Raw genomic sequence first — 16,507 nt, forward strand, 5'->3', positions numbered from 1 at the left:
TCTTCCCCGCCAGGCAGGCAGGGAGGTGACGCTGGCGTGCCTGAGATTGCTACGGCGCCACCTGCTTGCCGCCCGCGCCCCTGGACATCTGGACGACCTCCACCTCGACGCCCCGAGCCCCTGGACACGCCCATTCCCCCTGCCTCTCTCCCTCGCTCCCTCGACGCCATGGCCGACGCAGCCGCGCCTGCGCCGTCGTGAAACCCGCAGCCACCGCCGTCCACTCGTTGCCTCGCCGTGCCAAAAGGTTCCACCGTCGTCCACTGCTTCGCCTCGACCCATCCCCGAGCACTCGCTCGCCCCGGAGACGTTGCACCGAGCTCGTCTTCAGCTCCGTCCACCAGAGATCCCCTTCGCCGTCCCCGCCGCATCAGCTCGTCCTCGTCCTCGCCGACTGCCTCGACGTGACCCCAGTGAGCTTAGCTACCTCCCCACCCTCTCCGTTCCCTCTCTCGAGCCCCGTAGCGACTGCATGTAGCTCACCCGCACGCGCCGCCGCGGAGCTCGTCGCCGACGAGGCTCCGGCCACCCAATGGCCGCGCCACCCTATCCACTAGCCCTACCGCAACCCCAGGAGCTCAACGCACTAACCCACGCGCCTCTCCGTGCCCCCTGGCGACGAGTCCGAGCTCACCCGAGCTTCGGCCGCCGCCAAACTCGTTGCCAGCATCGTTTCCGGCCACCGCAGCTCCACCCACTGCCACCACTCGACGCGGCTCACTCCCCGCATCACGTAGATGGTCTCCGCCGTCCTTTTGGTCGCCGGAGTGCAAAACCCGCGCTGCTCCGCCGCGTCTGGCCTCGCCGGCGGCTAAACGCCGGCGAGTTTGACCCCGTTTAACCCCGTGTGGGCCCAGGTTGACCTCCCCCGAGTCTTTGACATGTGGGACCGCCCAACTAATTAACTTAGATTAGCACTAATCAAAAATTAGTTATTTAATTAACTACTGACACGCGGGTCCCACTGGTCAGGTTTGACCTGGACCGGCCCGTTGACCCCTAACGTCACTCTGATGCAATGCTGACGCAGTAAATCCTTTTCTAGATTATTCTTTAATAGGAAATTCCAGAAAATAGCTAAAACTTCTAATAATCATAGAAAATCAACCATAGCTCCAAATCAAACAATTTATATATGAAAAATGATTAGAAAAATTCAATCTATCCATCTGTAATGGTTTCATGCATGACAAAACAAGATAACCTTGTTGTTTAAGCAAAATAAGATAATGCACTAATAAGGCTATGTTAAATGAACTAACATTTGAATCTTTGATTCAAATGAGTTCATTCCTTTCTGTTTTAGCTTGCATTAGGCCAAGACACATTCATTTTGCCATGTCATAGCATGCATCATATTGTTGCATATTGTCATGTGTTGATTATGTTCGGTGTGTCTTTCGTGGTAGGTTCTGCCTCCGAGGACCCCGAGTATCCGTCTGAAGGGCAGTACCCTACTACCACTACATCAGGCAAGCAACCCATTGATCATTCCGATACAAACCCATGTTCCTGCTTCTGCTCTTGTTTACTGCATTAAGACAATGCGATTCAAACTGCTGTGTGCTACGGTAGTTGAACCCTTATCCTCTGCATGACCTGTTATTGCCACAGTAACTAGATGAAACCCACTAGCATGTGTAGGAGTTGATTGAGCCATGTATGTGATTCCTACCTTGCTATGCCTGCTATGCTTAGAGTTGTGTCAGGTCTGGTTCATCTGGGTGATGGGCTAGAGTGAAATGATTATGTCGGTAATGTGAGGGATGTGTTGAACATGTTTTGGTAAAGGTATCGATGAGAGGCCATGTAGGAGTACATGGTGGGTTGTTTCATTGAGGCCGTCCATAAGAACTGAGTTCTGTATGCGTGATTTAAGATTCAGCTACTACCACACATTGGGCCCTGAAATATGACCCCGCTCGACTTACTGACCCCCCTCGTCCCCTCTCCAGGAGTTGCAACTAGTTTCTGGTGTTTGTAGGGTATGTGTTGGTGGCCGTGCGTAGCGCTGACCCTAGGGGTGGGCTATGATGCGGTAGATACACTGTGGCCGGGTATGTCGGGCGCCCGTTTGGCGTCTCGGGACCCTGTACACATCGTTTGGGGCCGTTGAGGACACCCCAGCCGGATTTTCTTGCGGATGGAACCTGAATAGGCGATAAACCTGGACTAGAGACTTGGCGGTTAGTCAGGTCGTGGTCTACACCCACATCGGTTTTCGCTTGAAGTCTGCCGAGCACATGTCGTGTGCAGACGCTAAGTGGTGAAAACATGTGTGATGAAGTACACCCCTGCAGGGTATAAAACTATTCAAATAGCCGCGTCCGCGGTAAAGGACTACTTGGTTGCCTATATAGTTCATAGATGAGTTAATGGATACTACTAAAAGACTCAAGATAAGTGTGAGTATCGAGGGTGTCCCCCTCGTAGGATGATGAGGGAGGATCCCCGGTGGAGTATTGTGTTGGTGATTAGTGGACTCGTGTGCGAAAACTATTTTACTAGTGGAGTTCCGTAGGATAGCTTAGCCAAGAGTCAAAGCTGGCTTGCTGCAATAACTCCACCCCCTTCTTGAGAATGAGCATGTATAGTAGGTTCTGATGTAAGACTTGCTGAGTACCTTTGTACTCATGTTTGCTTAATTACTGTTTTCAGATGACAACACCGCCCCCTCCGATGGGTTTTATGTAGATCTCGACGTCGATGAGTGACTTGCCACCCAGGTGGTGATCATGGCCATGGAGGGCCCTATGTAGATAGATAGGCTTCGAGAAACCTTCTTGCTTTCTAGTGTCTGTACTCAGACTATTTGCTTCTGCATGTGCTTGTATGTTTGTATGACTTGAGTGTCGGGTCATGTGACCCCTACCTGTATGAACATGTTATGTATGGCTCTCTGGAGACTTTAAATAAAGTACTTGATTTGTAGAGTTTTGTTGTGATGCCATGTTGTATTTGCACATATCGAGCATATTGTGTGTATGATTGAAATGCTTGGTATGTGTGGGATCCGACAATCTAGTTGTTTATCCTTGGCAGCCTTTCTTATGGGGAAATGTAGTCTAGTGCTCCTCGAGCCATTGTGGTCCGCTACACCCCGGTTCACCGGAGTCCTGCTAGCCCATCACTACTGCTCAGGATACTTGACTGGCCGGCATGTGTTTCACTTTGTTCCTATGTCTGTCCCTTCGGGGAAATATCACGCGGTGACTTCCAGAGTCCTGCCTAGCCTGCTACAGCCCGGGTTCCCTGGAGTCCTGTTAGCCCAGTGTTGGGGAACGTAGTAATTTCAAAAAATTTCCTACGCACATGCAAGATCATGGTGATGCATAGCAACGAGGGAAGAGTGTGATCTACGTATCCTTGTAGACCGTTCGCGGAAGCGTTATATCAACGCGGTTGATGTAGTCGTACGTCTTCATGTCCGACCGATCCAAGTACCGAAAGCACGACACCTCTGAGTTCTGCACACGTTCGGCTCGGTGACGTCCTCGCATTCTCGATCCAGCAAGAGGGGCGAAGTAGTAGATGAGTTCCGGCAGCATGACGGCGTGGTGACGGTGTTGGTGAAGAACAATCTCCGCAGGGCTTCGCCTAAGCACTACGAAAACTATGACGGAGGATAAACTAGAGGGGACGGGGTTGCCGGCACACGGCTTGGTGTTTTTGATGTATCTTTGGTGCTAGCCCTGCCCCTCTATTTATATGTTGAGCCCTGGGGTCAAAACTTGGAGTAAAAGCCTCCACAAAGTCGGTTTCACCCGAAAGGCAAGAGTCCTTCTCGGACTCCAGGGCCAGACGCCAGGGTTCCCGGCGTTTGGACCCAGACGCCAGGGACCCTGGTGTCTGGCCCCTGGACTCCGCAAAACTTCCTTTTGCGCTTTCCAAAAACCTTGTGGGCTTTCCCCTTTGGCGCAAATAAAGTGTTCTCGTACCCAAACATTTCGGGAAACATCCGGAACCCCTTCCGGTGATTTCCGGAACCCTTCCGGTGACCAAACACTATTATCCCATATATCAAACTTTATCTCCGGACCATTCCGGAGTTCCTCGCCATGTCCGTGATCTCATCCCGGACACCGAACAACATTCGGTCACCAACATACATAACTCACATAGTACTATATCGTCAATGAACGTTAAGCGTGCAGACCCTACGGGTTCGAGAACTATGTAGACATGACCGAGACACCTCTCTGGTCAATAACCAATAGCGGGACCTGGATGCCCATATTGGCTCCTACATATTCTACGAAGATCTTTATCGGTCAGACCGCATAACAACATACGTTGTTCCCTTTGTCATCGGTATGTTACTTTCCCGAGATTCGATCGTCGGTATCTTAATACCTAGTTCAATCTCGTTACTGACAAGTCTCTTTACTCATTCCGTAATACATCATCTCGCAACTAACTCATTAGTTGCAATGCTTGCAAGCCTTATGTGATGTGCATTACTGAGAGGGCCCAGAGATATCTCTCCGACAATCGGAGTGACAAATCCTAATCTCGAAATACGCCAACCCAACATGTACCTTTGGAGACACCTGTAGAGCTCCTTTATAATCACCCAGTTACGTTGTGATGTTTGGTAGCACACAAAGTGTTCCTCCGGTAAACGGGAGTTGCATAATCTCATAGTCATAGGAACATGTATAAGTCATGAAGAAAGCAATAGCAACATACTAAACGATCGAGTGCTAAGCTAACGGAATGGGTCAAGTCAATCACATCATTCTCCTAATGATGTAATCCCGTTAATCAAATAACAACTCTTTGTGTATGGTTAGGAAACATAACCATCTTTGATTAACGAGCTAGTCAAGTAGAGGCATACTAGTGACACTCTGTTTGTCTATGTATTTACACATGTATTATGTTTCCGGTTAATACAATTCTAGCATGAATAATAAACATTTATCATGAAATAAGGAAATAAATAATAGCTTTATTATTGCCTCTAGGCCATATTTCCTTCACCCAGTGCTACAGCCCGGATTCACTCGCTGATGACCGACATGCTCGATGTGATTCATGTATGCCTGTCTCCATAGGTCTGCGCCGCTTTGGGTTCATGACTAGCCATGTCGGCCCGGGTTCTCTGTCATATGGATGCTAGCGACACTATCATATACGTGAGCCAAAAGGCAAAAATGGTCCCGGGCCATGGTAAGGCGACACCCGTGGGGATACCGTGCGTGAGGCCGCAATGTGATATGAGGTGTTACCGGCTAGATCGATGTGACTTGGAATCGGGGTCCTGACAGCGTTGGCATCAGAGCTGGACTGCCTGTAGGTTCGTTAAGCCAAACTGGTCGATGTCAAGTCTAGAAATGCTTTAGTTATATGTAGGGGAATTGATTGTGGGAGGGAACATAAGGCTCTTTTACTCCTTTAGCTTATGCCCTCTGATGTGAGTCATTCTCTTCTCATTCAACATGGGTTATCGACTAGGCTCTCTTCTTCTGTCAGGTTCACATGTTACTAATCCGTAGTAGCTTATAGGATTATTGTTACAAGCCTCAGTACAGTTTCTACTACTTTTAGTATGTTGCCAGTTGAATCAGAACCTTGATATGATGTTGTTGAGTGGTATTGCAACTGTTGTGGATGTCTCAAATCTTTTTCTGAGCATTTACAGTTGTTATGCTGTCCAATTTTCCCTAGAAATTCTAATGTCCTTGCATTGTGGTTTTGCTTTCAGATGGCCACTGCTCAAAACTAAGTGGTTCGCCTAACTCGGTGCCTCGATGTGCCCGGTCATACTGCTATGTTAGTCCGGGTAATGATCGAGACGGGTTACCATTGGTATCCCGAATACACTGTCGAAGAGCAATTCCGAGACTTTAATCAAGCCAATATTTTTGCACCGTCAGGATATTTCCTTCTTATCCTGGATCTACCAAGCCCCTCCACTGTTCCTATGAACTCGGGGTTACTCTTGAGATGGTTGTGTAGGATGCTGCCTATTCCATGATGAGCATCATGCGAGTCCGGACTGGCCTGCTTCGGAACACCGACTTCCGTTATATGCCACCTTCACTCCCGGGAGTGCAAGGGTATCTCCAGGCTATCTATGCTGACCCCACTTAGGAGGACTCACTAACTCGTAGCACTGCCGAGATGCTCGAGGATAAGGACCAAGAGAATCGGGCCTTGAGACTGGAGCTTTTCAACACCCGTGCTGATCATTGGGCCACTTTGACTCGGTTTGCACCGGCGGTGCAAGATGGATGTATGGATACAAGGGATCTGTATCCTATGAGATCTGCTCTGCCAGACATGGTGGATTGGCGTGATGTGGGAGGCATCACCCCACCCCATGGTCCCCGTAGGCCACCGTTTGTTGGTCCAAGACCTCATCCTAGCCCCTTTGGTCCACAAGCTCCTCAGGACCGTCTGTTCCCGGATGATCACGTTGAACTTCCAGGCTATGGAGGTGACTTCTATGAGGACTACTACGGAGCTGTCTGAGTTAGTAGTAGTATCACTAGTATTATAATAGTTGTATCTCCACTGTCCTGCGTGACATGTGGAATATGACTTTGTGTGTAATCAATTCCGAAGGTGTAGACAAATAATGTATAGGATCTTGGAATGCCTCCAATGAGATGTAACGTCTTTCATCATAGTTGTACTGTAGCCTGGGCTTGTACTAAACTATGTATGGTATGTATGACCGTTGGTATATATATGACAGTTCTATATTACCATGATATACGGATGAACATCTCTGCATTCCGTGTTATCCATTACATTTTGCACTTCCTTGCTAAGTTTGTGCCATCCTTATCTAAACCGTTGTCTTGTGTGCTCCTAGGATGGTCAACACCCGCAGCAACCCTGCTGCCCCGGAGCAGGGGGAAGCCAGTGCAGTTAGGGGGGAAAATCTGCCTCACCCGCCTTCTCTGGCTGAAGTGATGCTGGAGGCGGAAGGAAACAAGCGTGAGACTAACCGCTTGTTGGAGCGGATTGAGCAGAACACTGCACGCCATCAGCGAAATGACTTGGTGTCAATCAATGACTTCATCAAGTTGTACCCACCAAAGTTTAACCATTCCGTCGAGCCCCTCGACACGGATGACTGGCTTCGCAGCATCACCCACAAGCTATGTTCTGCCAACATAGCCGAAGCTGATAAGGTTACTTATGCTGCCTATCACCTCGAAGGCCCTGCTAGCCTTTGGTGGGAAAATTTTGAAGCTATGTGCCCGGTCGGCCAAATCACTACCTGGGCTGAATTCAGTGAGGCTTTCCGTGAGCATCACATTCCGGAAGGTCTCATAGATCGCAAGAGGGAAGAGTTCGGCACTTTCACCCAAGGAAGGCTGACTGTGGATGCATATAGTCGTGAATTTGGGAATCTGACATGATGTGCTCCTGAAGAGGTATCCACCGATGCTAAGAAGAAGGCAAGGTTCCGCAAGGGACTTAGCCCTGAGCTTCACCGCGATCTTCATCTGCACGAGTGCACCTCCTTTCAGAAGTTGGTCAATAAAGCCATCAGTGCTGAGACATGCCAGTCTGATTGTGACGCTTCACGCAAGCACTCTCGTGATTTTGGCTCTTCATCCGGCTCTGGATCTCAGAAGCGTCGGGTGTGGATTCCAAGCACGGCACTGCCACCCAGGTTCATTCCGAGGCCATCCTTTGAGGCGCCTCGTCCCAACCAGCAGTTTGCACCGTCCAAGCCCTATGGTGGCCCCGCTGCTAATGCTGCTCCACGCCCCAATGTTGTGACATGTTTCAAGTGTGGAGAGCCGGGTCATTATAACCGAGAGTGTCCTCAGAACAACAACCCCAATCAGTCTGGAAAGTCCGTTGGTCGTGGTAAGCCAGCGGGAAAGACAATCTACGCCAGGCCGGTCACCACTGCACGTGGTCATGTCAACTATGTTTCAGCCGAGGAGGCTCATGAGGATCCTAACGTCGTCCTTGGTATGCTCCTTGTTAATTGCCATCCGACATCTGTTCTTTTCGATACTGGAGCATCTCATTCATTCATATCCGAGAACTATGCTCGATTGCATAACACGACATTCTGTGACATGCCCACTTCCATGGAAATTCAAACCCCTGGCTCTAGATGGCAAACTTCTAGAGTAAGCCATGGGAACGAAATTCTTGTCGATAGACTTTTCTTCCTTGCATCCTTAATAGCTATCAAGTCCTCGGACATAAACATCATCTTGGGTATGGACTGGATGTCAGCTCATTATGCTAAGATTGATTGTGCCACTAGAACCGTTTAACTTACTCACCCATCGGGCAAGACAGTCAATGTCTTAACTCGAGTGGCCAAGCGCCAGCTTTACTCCCTAAATGCCAACCCCCTTCTAGACCTTGAGGATGTTCCAGTAGTCCGAGACTTTCCGGATGTCTTTCCAGAAGAACTGCCAGGTGTTCCACCTAACAGGGATGTCGAGTTTGTGATAGACCTTGTTCCAGGAACCGTTCCAATTTCTAGAAGACCCTATAAGATGGCACCCTTAGAACTAGCCGAGCTTAAGAACCAACTCGATGAGTCCTTGAAAAAGGATTTCGTCCGTCCTAGTTCCTCTCCTTGGGCTTGCCCCGTCCTCTTCGTCAAGAAGAAGGATGGAACGGATCGAATGGTTGTAGATTACCGACCTGTCAACTTGGTCACCATCAAGAACAACTATCCGCTTACCAGGATCAACGATCTGTATGATCAGCTCGCTGGATCCTCAGTCTTTTCCAAGATGGATTTGAGGTCGGGCTACCATCAAATTAAAATTAGAAATGGGGACATTCCCAAAACGGCCTTTGTTACTCGTTATGGCCAATACGAGTACACCGTTATGTCCTTCGGTCTAACCAATGCCCCAGCCACCTTCTCTCGGTTAATGAACTCGGTCTTCATGGAGTATTTGGATAAATTCGTCGTAGTATACCTCGATGACATACTCATCTACTCGAAGAATGAAGAGGAACATGTCGAACATCTAAGGCTGGTATTGACGAAACTTCGAGAGCATCACCTTTATGCCAAATTCTCCAAGTGTGAATTTTGGTTGCCAGAAGTGACCTATCTAGGCCATGTAATCTATGGTAAGGGTATTGCTGTCAATCCCGAGCGAGTTCAAGCCGTCCTTGATTGGACTCCACCTGAGACAGTCAAGCAAGTTCGGAGCTTCCTTGGCTTAGCGAGCTATTGCCGCCGCTTCGTCGAGAATTTCTCCAAGGTTGCTAAACCTCTAACTGAACTCCTCAAGAAAGATAAAAAGTTCGAGTGGACTCCATAGTGCGAGTTCAGCTTTCAGGAACTGAAAAGACGTGTGACATCTGCTCCCGTACTGGTACCACCAGATTTCTCCAAGGACTTTATTATCTATTGCGACGCCTCGCAACAAGGACTAGGTTGCATACTCATGCAAGATCGTCAGGTAATTGCCTATGCTTCACGGCAATTACACCCACATGAGGAAAATTATCCCACACATGATCTAGAGCTTGTAGCTGTAGTCCATGCACTTAAAACTTGGCGACATTACCTTCTTGGTAATCGTTGCGAGATCTTCACCGATCACCAAAGTTTGAAATATATCTTCACCCAACCGGACTTGAATCTCAGGCAAATACGTTGGGTCAAGTTGATCTCGGATTACGACTTAGGAATAACTTACACCCCGGGAAAAGCCAATGTCATGGCTGATGCGCTAAGTCGTAAATCTTATTGTAACAACCTGATGTTACAACAAAGTCAACCACTTCTCCACGAGGAATTTCGTAAGCTTAATCTTCACATTGTTCCTCGAGGATTTCTATCCACCCTGGTGGCGAAGCCTAACCTTACGGATCAAATCATAGCTGCCTAGAAGCATGGTAAGGGCATATTCCGGATTAAGGAAAACATTGCTAGCGGAGTTGCTAAATTTTTTTCCATGGATGAGCGAGGTGTTGTCTTCTTCGAGAACCGCTTAGTGGTTCCCAAGAAACAACATTTACGCCAGTTGATTCTTAAGGAAGCTCATGACTCCCCTCTCACCATTCATCCCGGTAGTACCAAGATGTATCAAGACCTACGCCAGAGGTTTTGGTGGACTAGGATGAAGAGAGAAATTGCTCAATACATTGCTAGTTGCGACGTGTGTCGTCGTGTTAAAGCAGAGCACCAACGGCCTGCTGGCACCCTTCAACCTTTGGCTATTCCTGAGTGGAAATGGGATAAAATCAGTATGGATTTCATCACTGGGTTTCCCAGGACCAAGAAAGGGAATAATGCCATCTTCGTCGTGATCGACTGTCTTTCCAAAGTAGCCCATTTCCTACCTGTTCGTGAGAGTATCACCGCTAGCCAGCTAGCTAACTTATACATCTCCCGAATAGTGTCTCTTCATGGTGTCCCATTGGAAATCAACTCAGACCGTGGGAGTCTCTTCACCTCTCGATTTTGGGAAAGTTTCCAAAATGCTATGGGAACTCGTCTCTCCTTTAGCACCGCCTTCCATCCTCAATCAAGTGGTCAAGTAGAGCGAGTCAATCAAATTCTAGAAGATATGCTCCGAGCTTCTGTCATCTCATTCGGAATGGGTTGGGAGAAATGCCTTCCATTCACGGAGTTTGCTTATAACAATAGTTATCAAGCTAGTTTGGGCAAAGCTCCTTTCGAAGTTCTCTATGGACGAAAATGTCGAACGCCTCTTAACTGGTCAGAAACCGGGGAAAGACAACTCTTTGGCCCGGATATGATTCAGGAAGCAGAAGAACATGTTAGCGTTATTCGTGAGAAATTGAAAACAACCCAATCTCGTCAAAAGAGCCAATATGATCGTAAACATAAGCTCATGACTTATGAAGTCGGCGAGAAGGCTTACCTTCGGGTTACTCCGTTAAAGGGAACCCATCGTTTCGGTATCAAAGGCAAATTGGCTCCTCGTTACATTGGACCTTTTCGCATTCTTGCCAAATGAGGAGAAGTTTCCTACCAATTGGAACTACCACCGCATCTTTCCAGAGTTCATGATGTCTTCCACGTTTCTCAACTCAGGCGTTGCTTCGCGGATCCTATCCGTGGAGTGGACCACAAAACGCTTGATCTACAAGATAACCTCTCATATCAGGAATATCTCGCTCGTATCCTTGATCAAGCCGAGCGTACCACTCGACGCCATAATATCAAGTTTCTCAAGGTTCAATGGTCACACCATTCCTAAAAGGAAGCCACTTGGGAAAGGGAGGATCGTCTTCGACCTGAGTACCCCACCTTCTTCCCGGAGGATCCTAAATCTCGGGACGAGATTCTTTTGAGTGGGGGTGAGTTGTCACATCCCTGTGTTAGTCATGCATTAGGATTGGTTGAACATTTGCATCATGTTTAAATTCCCAGAAAACTGAAATGGGGAATGATAGAACCCCCAGCACCCCCCTGGAACAACTAGGGTTTACTAAAAACTTTTTCAATGAACCTGAAATGCCCTTCTAAAAAGCCCACCCTTTTTGTTTTGGGTTAAAACCTTTGACAAAAATGGTGCACATTTTTCTAGGACATCTTAAGGTCATTGGATTAATTCCTATAGTATTGGCATTTGGGCATTTAAATGCTATAAAATATTTTAAATGCTCAAATAATCATAAACTAAAATGTTTGCTATTGTATATATTCTAAGCAGTAGCCATGAATAATTTTATGATTTTTGGAAATGCCCTGGCATTTTTATTAAAGCCCTGAAGTTACAGAAACAATAGAATAAGTAAAAAACAGAAAAAGAGAGAGAAAGGAACTTACCTGGCGCAGCCCACCTAGCCCACCAGCCGGCCCACCTCGCGGCCCAGCACTGTGCCAGCCCGCGCTAGCCAGCTGCTTCTTCCCCGCCAGGCAGGCAGGGAGGTGACGCCGGCGTGCCTGAGCTTGCCACGGCGCCACCTGCTTGCCGCCCGCGCCCCTGGACGTCTGGACGACCTCCACGTTGACGCCCCGAGCCCCTGGACACGCCCATTCCCCCTGCCTCTCTCCCTCGCTCCCTCGACGCCATGGCCGACGCAGCCGCGCCCGCGCCATCGTGAAACCCGCAGCCACCATCGTCCACTCGTTGCCTCGCCGTGCCAAAAGGTTCCGCCGTCGTCCACTACTTCGCCTCGACCCATCCCCGAGCGCTCGCTCGCCCCGGAGACGCTGCACCGAGCTCGTCTTCAACTCCGACCACCGGAGATCCCCTTCGTCGTCCCCGCCGCACCAGCTCGTCCCCGACCTCGCCGACTGCCTCGACGTGACCCCCGCAAGCTCAGCCACCTCCCCACCATCTCCGTTCCCTCTCTCGAGCCCCATAGCGACTGCACGTAGCTCACCCACACGCGCCGCCACGGAGCTCGTCGCCGACGAGGCTCCGGCCACCCAATGGCCGCGCCACCCTGTCCACTAGCCCTACCGCACCCCCAGGAGCTCAACGCACTAACCCACGCGCCTCTCCGTGCCCCCTGGCGACGAGTCCGAGCTCACCCGAGCTCTGGCCGCCGCCAAACTCGTCGCCGGCGTCGTTTCCGGCCACCCAAGCTCCACCCACTGCCACCACTCGACGCGGCTCACTCCCCGCATCACGTAGATGGTCTCCGCCGTCCTTTTGGTCGCCGGAGTGCAAAACCCGCGCTGCTCCACCGCGTCTGGCCTCGCCGGCGGCTAAACGCCGGCGAGTTTGACCCCGTTTGACCCCGTGTGGGCCCAGGTTGACCTCCCCTGAGTCTCTGACACGTGGGACCGCCCAACTAATTAACTTAGATTAGCACTAATCAAAAATTAGTTAGTTAATTAACTACTGACACGCGGGTCCCACTGGTCAGGTTTGACCTGGACTGGCCCGTTGACCCCTAACGTCACTCTGATGCAATGCTGACGCAGTAAATCCTTTTCTGGATTATTCTTTAATAGGAAATTCCAGAAAATAGCTAAAACTTCTAATAATCATAGAAAATCAACCATAGCTCCAAATCAAACAATTTATATATGAAAAATGATCAGAAAAATTCAATCTATCCATCTGTAATGGTTTCGTGCATGACAAAACAAGATAACCTTGTTGTTTAAGAAAAATAAGATAATGCACTAATAAGGCTATGTTAAATGAACTAACATTTGAATCTTTGATTCAAATGAGTTCATTCCTTTCTGTTTTAGCTTGCATTAGGCCAAGACACATTCATTTTGCCATGTCATAGCATGCATCATATTGTTGCATATTGTCATGTGTTGATTATGTTCGGTGTGTCTTTCGTGGTAGGTTCTGCCTCCGAGGATAACCCCGAGTATCCGTCTAAAGGGCAGTACCCTACTACCACTACATCAGGCAAGCAACCCATTGATCATTCCGATACAAACCCATGTCTCGCTTCTGCTCTTGTTTACTGCATTAAGACAAGGCGATTCAAACTGCTGTGTGCTACGGTAGTTGAACCCTTATCCTCTGCATGACCTGTCATTGCCACAGTAACTAGACAAAACCCACTAGCATGTGTAGGAGTTGATTGAGCCATGTATGTGATTCCTACCTTGCTATGCCTGCTATGCTTAGAGTTGTGTCAGGTCTGGTTCATCTGGGTGATGGGCTAGAGTGAAATGATTATGTCGGTAATGTGGGGGATGTGTTGAACATGTTTTGGTAAAGGTATCGATGAGAGGCCATGTATGAGTACAAGGTGGGTTGTTTCATTGAGGCCATCCATAAGAACTGAGATCTGTATGCATGATTTAAGATTCAGCTACTACCACACATTGGGCCCTGAAATATGACCCCGCTCGACTTACTGACCCCTCTCGTCCCCTGTCCAGGAGTTGCAACTAGTTTCTGGTGTTTGTAGGTTATGTGTTGGCGGCCGTGCGTAGCGCTGACCCTAGGGTTGGGCTATGATGCGGTAGATACACTGTGGCCGGGTATGCCGGGCGCCCGTTTGGCGTCTCGGGACCCTGTACACATCGTTTGGGGATGTTGAGGACACCCCGGCCGGATTTTCTTGCGGATGGAACCTGAATAGGCGATAAACCTGGACTAGAGACTTGTGCGGTTAGTCAGGTCGTGGTCTACACCCACGTCGGTTTTCGCTTGAAGTCTGTCGAGCACATGTCGTGTGCAGATGCTAAGTGGTGAAAACATGTGTGATGAAGTATGCCCCTGCAGGGTATTAAACTATTCGAATAGCCGCGTCCGCGGTAAATGACTACTTGGTTGCCTATACAGTTCATAGGCAAGTTAATGGATAATACTAAAAGACTCAAGATAAGTGTGAGTATCGAGGATGGCCCCTAAGGGAGTCCTGGATTAGGGGGTGTTCGCGTAGCCGGACTATACCTTCAGCCGGACTCCAGGACTATGAAGATACAAGATTGAAGACTTCGTCCCGTGTCCGGATGGGACTTTCCTTGGCGTGGAAGGCAAGCTTGGCGATGCGGATATTCAAGATCTCCTTCCATTGTAACCGACTTTGTGTAACCCTAACCCTCTCCGGTGCCTATATAAACTGGAGGGTTTTAGTCCGTATGACAACTTCATCATACAACAATCATACCATAGGCTAGCTTCTAGGGTTTAGCCTCCTTGATCTCGTGGTAGATCTACTCTTGTACTACCCATATCATCAATATTAATCAAGCAGGACGTAGGGTTTTACCTCCATCAAGAGGGCCCGAACCTGGGTAAAACATCGTGTTCCTTGCCTCCTGTTACCATCCAGCCTAGACGCACAGTTCGGGACCCCCTACCCGAGATCCGCCGGTTTTGACACCGACATTGGTGTTTTCATTGAGAGTTCCTATGTGCCGTCGCAATCAGGAAGGATGCCTCTTCCCGTCTTTAAAGACGGCGCCGTTACTAAGGGAGCCTTGGCTGTCGGCCAAACTCTCCGGCTAGGCGGTTTTCTCATGACCGCCTGTTCGGCCGTTGCGCCGAGGTGACCTCTCGGGTCATCAAAAGCAATCTTCAATTCAGCTTGGAGCTCGTCGAGCAGTTAGATCCAATATAGCTCTCTTCCGTAAATGAGCTCTTGGATCGCATCGCCGCCTTGGGGGTCACTACGGATTATGACCAGGTTGGGCTTAAACCCGATCTAAGAGAAATTAATTCTCCCCAAGTCACCCATCACGTTGCCATGGTAGAGGCACAGTGCGGCGACTCTTCATCTATCTTAAGGACTAGCTACGTCCGTATTCCCAATCCCTCCAAGCCGGATACCCGCGGAGGGGAGGATGTAACTCAAGACCTGAACTTATAATCAGGCAACAGGCTAGATTCACTGGACAACATCCAGGAATCCAAACTTCAGAGTTCGGAAACTCCTTGGCCTCTGAGTCTTAGATTGGGTGAAGTTCCGGATTTAATTCCACCCACCCACCCGAACATAAGCGATCTATCCCAAACCAGGCAAAAGCTTGAAGAAACAGTACATCATTACTGGGCAAGGTTCCTCCTGGTTATGAACAGGATAAAGGACTGCCGCGAGAAAGACGCAATCTCAATCTTTTGCAATAATTGCACGGACAAGGGAATCCTCAACGCCACAGGTCGTCGCGATATTACGTGCTTCGCTGACTTGGCGTCCATAGTACAAAAGTACTGTGCAATGGAAAGCGCCTGGAAAGCCGAAATAAAATTTTGGGACAACCCGGCCCTGAATAGAAACCCCGTCCGAAATAAAAGGGTGCATCATCATCAAACACCCGAGTTAAACACCAAAAAACCAAAACCCTCTATAGGGCGTGGAACCGTACTGGAAGGATGGCTTAATGGACCCTGTAAAATTCATAGTACAAAGGACGCCACACCAACTCACAGCCTTAGAGCATGTTGGATACTCCGGCAGGTGGCCAAAATTGGCGAAGATCTCCTAATTCCAGAGGCCACTGAAAGCCACCTCAGGGACACCAGTACAGTCTTAACAGTCTTCGAGACTTTCGCATCAAATAATATGCGAAAAAGAACACTCCGCAGCCTTGCCAAAGTTTATCAAGTAGCAACAATAAACCCATGGAGCGACATGGCTATTACTTTTAATGCTAGTGATGAACCTAAATTCCGAACAGCTCGAGCACCAGCCACATTGGTCCTCAGTCCAATACTGGATGGCTTTCGCCTCACCAAGGTACTCATGGACGGAGGCAGCGGATTGAACCTCATTTATGAGGAAACCCTTCAAAAAATGGAAATAGACTGGAACCGCATCGAGCGAAGCAGCACAACCTTTAGAGGAATAATCCCCAGTCGGGAAGCGTGCTGTACAGGAAAAATCACACTAGATGTGGTGTTCGGCACACCGGATAATTACAGGTCCGAAGAGGTCACGTTCCCGGTGGCCCCGTTCAGTAGCGGATACAATGCTCTGCTAGGGCGGGAAGCGTTTACAATCTTCCAAGCAATACCCCATTACGGGTACATGAAGCTCAAGATACCCGGGCCGAACGGAATTATCACTCTCGCTAGTGATCCGGACATAGCACTCCGCGCCGAAAACAAGACAGCCGCATTGGCCCTTGAGGCACTATCCGAAGTCCTAGCGGTTG

The sequence above is a fragment of the Triticum aestivum genome, chromosome 3A (assembly GCF_018294505.1).
Source record: "Triticum aestivum cultivar Chinese Spring chromosome 3A, IWGSC CS RefSeq v2.1, whole genome shotgun sequence".
Lineage (NCBI taxonomy): Eukaryota > Viridiplantae > Streptophyta > Magnoliopsida > Poales > Poaceae > Triticum > Triticum aestivum.